A 6,000-nucleotide genomic window follows, 5' to 3' on the forward strand; every position below is an offset into this window, starting at 1 on the left:
TTGAGGGTTGCCGCGGCGACAGGCACCGACAACCTTGGGGCCACTGCTCCGATAGGCTGCATGGGCAATGGAGGCACGGAACATGGTCACTCAGACTTCATGTCCCCCACCTCCCCCGGAACGTGTTCAAAGTTCTGCTGGAGATTGGAGTTGAAGCTCCGCCTCACTGGGGATTCCGCCAGATGTTCCCAGCAGACCCTCACAACACGTTTGGGCTGCCAGGTCTGACCAGTTTCCTCCCCCACCACCGGAGCCAACTCACCACCAGGTAGTGGTCAGTGGGCAGCTCTACACCTCTCGTCACCCGAGTGTCCAAGACAAGACATACGGCAGCAGAAAGTTGATTATCGAACTGCGTTCCTCCCAACCACGCACCTCCAGGTCTCACTGTCATTGTGATTGCCCAGAGGCAGTGAAGTATACACAATCACATCCTTTTACCATTTTGCCTTTCCATATGATGTGATTTGAAGAGCTGGTAGATTAACAATGTTTTGGGGTTTTACCGGTCTTTATCTCTGACTTCTCAGATTTCGGTTTGTTACTTTTTGACACAACAGATGGAAGTTTTTTTGTCTTTGAACATGAGATCTCTTTAACCTTATTTTTCAACTCCTTTATGTCAATTTCTTGCATTTTTATTCTTGCTACATATGCACTTACTTCTGCCTCTAGTGCTTTTATCTGTCTTCTGAGAGCTTTGACGGTGGTCTGACTCTCATGCACTTTAAACATCGCATCTTCCGGCAAATAGTCTAACTTGGAGTTGAGAAGCTTCACTGTATTCTGCAGTCTCTCCTCCTCGAGCTTGAGATCCTTAATTTCTGTCTCTTTCTCTTCTAGTTTTGCGGACAATCTGCGGTTCTCAGAGCGATACATTTTGAGTTGTTCTGTTTTCTTGTCTGTGTCTGGGAGAAGTATAATATCTCCACTCTCTTCATTTAGCCCCAACCTTTGCACCTTAGAATAAGTTGCTTTAACCAATTGAAATTTCTGCTCATTCTCATGGAGTCGCAGAACTTCTTTAGTCAGTTCTACAATCTTAAATTCCTGTTCGCGAATTATATCAGCCTGTATTCCAATTTTTCTGTCATTACAGAGAAGTACTTCTGCGGCTCTTCTGTTTGTTGTCAGAGCTTCTTCTCTCTGCGTTTTCAGTTTCATATAATCCTCCTGTGTACGCAGGAGGTCTTTTTCAAATCTTATCTGATTTTCCTTGCTGCTCTCAATCGTTTCAGCCAGCTTTGCCTTAATCTGGTTCACTTGGATCTTAAGAAACCGATTCTCTTCTTTGGACTTTTCCAGGAGTTTCTGGGTTTCAACAACCTCTTTGTCAAGATTCGCTGTAGAAGGTTCCAGTTTTTGATTTTTTCCTCTCCAGCGTTGCTCTTTCTGTATGAGCTTGTTCAGATTTCTCCTGGAGGACGTGGCACTGCAATTCTTGTTGTGACATCTTCCTCTCTAATTCAAAGAAAGACTTGTGTAGTGACATGACTTCCTTTCTTAAACTCAAATTTTCTTCATCTTTGTGTTTCACCCGCGACACTGAAGCTTCTTCATTCTGGCGAGTTCTTTTCGCCTCCACCTCTATCTCTTGTGCAACTTTGCGTTGTCTCTGAACCTCTTCCTTTAGAGCATCGATTTTCTTTTGTTTTGCATCCAATGCGTCCTTAAGGCTGCCAATTGTGTGTCTCTAGTTTTCACGAGCGCCACCTGCTTTTTTAGCTCGACTTTAAGGTTCTCTGTTTCATTTCTGAATCCGGCTGTTTTTACCTGAGACGTGTTCAGCAGTATGTTCAATTTTTGGTTGTCACCTTTAAGCTCTCTCACCATTTTTTCTGCTTCCACCGCTCGATCTTTGTACGCCTTCAGTCCTGCCACTTTATCAGCCATGTCGCGCCTCCGTGCAGTTTCAGCCATGAGAGAATATGTTTTCTCTGCAATACTTCGCTCCAGGAATTTTACCCGAGCTTCTAGTTCCTGAATTCTTTTTGCACTTTCTTGAAGTTTAGTCATAATCTCTTTATTTTTTTTAGAAAGTTTAAAATATTTATCCTCCAGTATTTTATTTTCTTTCTTCTGCTGACACACATTCTCAAGCTGTGTCCGTAAATCTTTTTCAATACTTAGAATCCTCTCCCTGTATATTGAATTTTGTCTTTGGCTTTCTTCTGGCACTATCGATGGCCGTGTTTGGTCTGTGGCATTTTCCGATTCATTCTTCTGGGATTCTGGATCATTGTCAGTTAATTGAACTGACTTGGCCTTGGTTTTCGATGCCTGTGTTGAACGTTTCATTTTCTTCTTGGTTTTGGATATCGCTTTAAGTCTCTCAACGCCTGCAATCAGAGAAAGTAATCTTACCTTGGAGCTCTTGGAACACAATGACCCTGACAGGGACTCTGACAGAGTCTAAGTCTTTGACTATGACATCACTACGTTATAAGTGATGTCATGATCTTTGAGCTAATGACATCACTGTTCCTGCAGAAGTATTTTTCTATCATGGGATCTCTCAGATGTATGTAATATCATTGAGTGATAAAACTCTGATATGATGCCTTTCTTCAAACTGTCCTTTGTTAACATTTTTTCTAAAGTTGACTTGACAGGTTTTGTCAACTCATTATTATTTTGATTTGTTCTTATGAAGTTTCTGAGTTGGAGATATTTAAAGAAATGTTTTCTATCTAGGTGAAATTTATGTTGCACATCCTGAAAGCTCATTAGTATATCTGAGTCTGGTTCAAAAAAATTCTGAATCATTTGGAGTCCTTTGTCTTTCCATACTTTAAATGTTCAATCAGCTCTTCCAGGTATAAAACATTGGTTACCCCACACCGGACTGAACAGCAATAAACAATTTGGTTCATTTAAAATTTTTTACATCTCTCCACACTCTTATATTCTTAAGAAATGGATTTTTGGTATGTTTCAGAAGCTTTAATATTGAATTTGAATATAAATATGAAGGAAGAGTCAATTTTAAAACCTGAGTCTCCATGTCAGTCCAATGTGGAGAATGATTACAGTAATAAAACATCATAGATCTCAACTGCACAGCGTAATAATACAAGTGAAAATTTGGGCACTTCAAGCCTCCACGGTCATAAGAGAGATACAGTAAAGACAAACGGAGTCTGGACTTCCTATTGTTCCTTAAAAAACGTAACATCTTCTTCTTTATTTGTGAAAAGAATTCAGGAGGAGGCAGGAGAGCAACATTCTGAAATATTTATAGTAACTTTGGCAATATGTTCATCTTTATTATATTTATTCTTCCAATCTCAGATATTGGTAGAGGCATCCATCTTTCAAATGAATTATCTACTTCATTCAATATGAGTTTGTAATTGGTCGCAGCAACCTGTTCAAGATCTGAAGAGATGTGTACTCCTAAATATTTAAATTCATTAACTATTTTAAACTGTAATACCTCTGAAGATGGGCTAATTCTTTCATTTGCATTCATTAATAGAATGGAAGACTTGTTTTTTATTTTGTATCCAGATATCTCACTAAATAATTGAATTATTTCCATAAAAATTTGTATTGATCAACTTAATTTTGTTATGAATAAGATCACATCGTCTGCGAACAAGGAAATCCTGTGTTGTGTAGGTCCAACAGTGATTCCAGTGAGATGAGGATGTGAGCGAATCACAACAGCAAAAGGCTCTATTACCAGAGTGAACAGTAAAGGCGACAATGGGCAGCCCTGTCTGCAGCCTCTATTGATCTGTATTGGCTTAGATATGTTTCTGTTTGTTATCATTTCAGCTGAGGGATTATCGTATAATATTTTGACCCATTTTACAAAATTGTTTCCACAATTGAATTTTTCCATAACTTGAAAAAGATATTCCCAGTGAACCCTATCGAACGCCTTCTCAGCATCTAATGATAAAAGAGCAGAGTCTGAGGTGCCTTTATTATAATGAATTATGTTTAATATTCGCCTCGCGCTATGAAACCCTCGGCTCCCCCAAAGTAAACCCATTTTGATCTCGGTCAATTGTATTTGGTAAAACCTTTTGTAAATGTCGTGCTAGCAGCTTGGAGATTATTTTCAGATCAGAATTTAGTAAACTAAAGTTCTCACATTTATTTGGAGCTCTGCCTGGCTTAGGCAAAAGGATAATCATGGCACCGTTTATTGAGGGGGGAAAATAATTTGAATGTAAAGTTTCTTTAAACATGTCTAATAATGGGGTCAAAAGCTTGTCTTTAAAGGTCTTATATAAATCTGTTGGAAGGCCGTCTGGTCCTGCTCTTTTCCCTGATTTCATATTGTCAATAACTAGCCCTAACTCTTCTTTCATAATTTCTAGATTCAAGTTGTCCTTGTCTTCCTCTGAGAATTTAGGTATATTTAATAAAAAAAAAAATTGATTTATGTTTTCTAATTTTATGTTTGTTTCTGCTTTATACAAGTCTTCATAGTAGTTGTTAAAAGCTGCATTCATTTCTTGGGGGTCTTTCAAGATTAGTTCATTTGATATAACAGATGTTATTGGTGGTTTAGTTTTTATTTGCCATGCCAGTAACTTGCCTGCTTTGTTGCTTTGTTCATAGAATGTTTGCCTGAGTCGCAAAAGACTTGATGCAGCTCTGGAAGCTGAATATTTATCATATTCTGCTCTCATAATCAATAATTTTTCCTTATTTATTTTGGCTTGAATTACTTCTATTTTATCTTCCAATTGTATTCTAGTTTTTTTCAGTTTGTTTTGTTTTAGACCCTGTATAACTAATAATATGTCCTCTAAGGAAGGCCTTAAATGCTTCCCATTTTATACTTGCTGTTGTTTCTGTATTATTAGTTTGGAAGAATTCATTAATTTGTTTTCCTAAATATTTCACAAAGTTTTCGTCTTGTAACCATTTATGTTGGAATTGCCATCTTGGCAGGTTTCTCTTTAATTTATCATCTTTATAAACCAAACAACATGGAGCGTGATCTGAAATTACAATATTGTCATAAGATCAACTTGAATTCTGAACCGTAACTCTGTAGAAATTAACAAATAGTCTATTCTGAAGTGGGTTTTGAAAGTAGTTGAATAACAGGAGTATGTTTTATTAGCTGGGTTTTTGTCTCTCCAAACATCCAGCAACTTCAGCTCCTTCATCATTCTATGAATTGCAGCTCTACAGTTGTTCTGTGACTGATCTAGTCTGGTTGTTCTGTCCATGTTTGGATTTAATGCACAGTTAAAGTTCCCCCCATTATGTGTGATTCTTTAAGCGTTGAAAGGGTGAGGAATAAATCATTATAAAAATTACTGTCATCCACATTGGGTCCATATATATTAGTTAAAATTAGAGTTTCTGACATTAGGGAGCCTTGGAGTATTAGGTACCTTCCTCTTTTGTCTTTAATAATGTTTTTAATTTGCAGTGGCACCGATTCATGTATTAGAGTCATAACTCCTCTAGAATGAGATGTGAACGGTGCCGTATATTTATTATCCCTCCACTTCCTCCTCACCTTTAAGTTGTTCTCATCAAGAAGATGCCTTTCCTGAAGAAATACAATTTTAGAGTCCATTTCTTTCAATCTATTCATGACTTGCTTGACGTTTTGGAGGCGTTGAAGACCCCTGCAGTTCCATGAAATAAAATTACATTTTACAGTTTGAGGCATAAAGTAACAAAAGTAACGGGTTGCTTAACATTTTAAAAATGTGAGACACAACAAAACCAGATGTCAGAACACACAAAACATGAACAAATCCCTTCTACCATTTTTCTTCCCCAAACTGGGAGAGTCCCACCCCAATACATTAGACTCCCCTTATTGCCAGGAACCAATCCACAACTAGTGAGGATCAGCAAAACCACTCTTAGCCTATTCTGCAAGAAATACCGCCGTTGCTGCTAAACAACATTTTTTACCTCTGCCCACTGAAATTTAAAAACCTTTTAAAGGACAACTTTACACTTAAATTAGAAACACAGATATGTTACATAAATGTATAACAAACCGAATCGACGAAC

The sequence above is a fragment of the Gambusia affinis genome, linkage group LG13, assembly GCF_019740435.1.
Source record: "Gambusia affinis linkage group LG13, SWU_Gaff_1.0, whole genome shotgun sequence".
Classification (NCBI taxonomy): Eukaryota; Metazoa; Chordata; class Actinopteri; order Cyprinodontiformes; family Poeciliidae; genus Gambusia; species Gambusia affinis.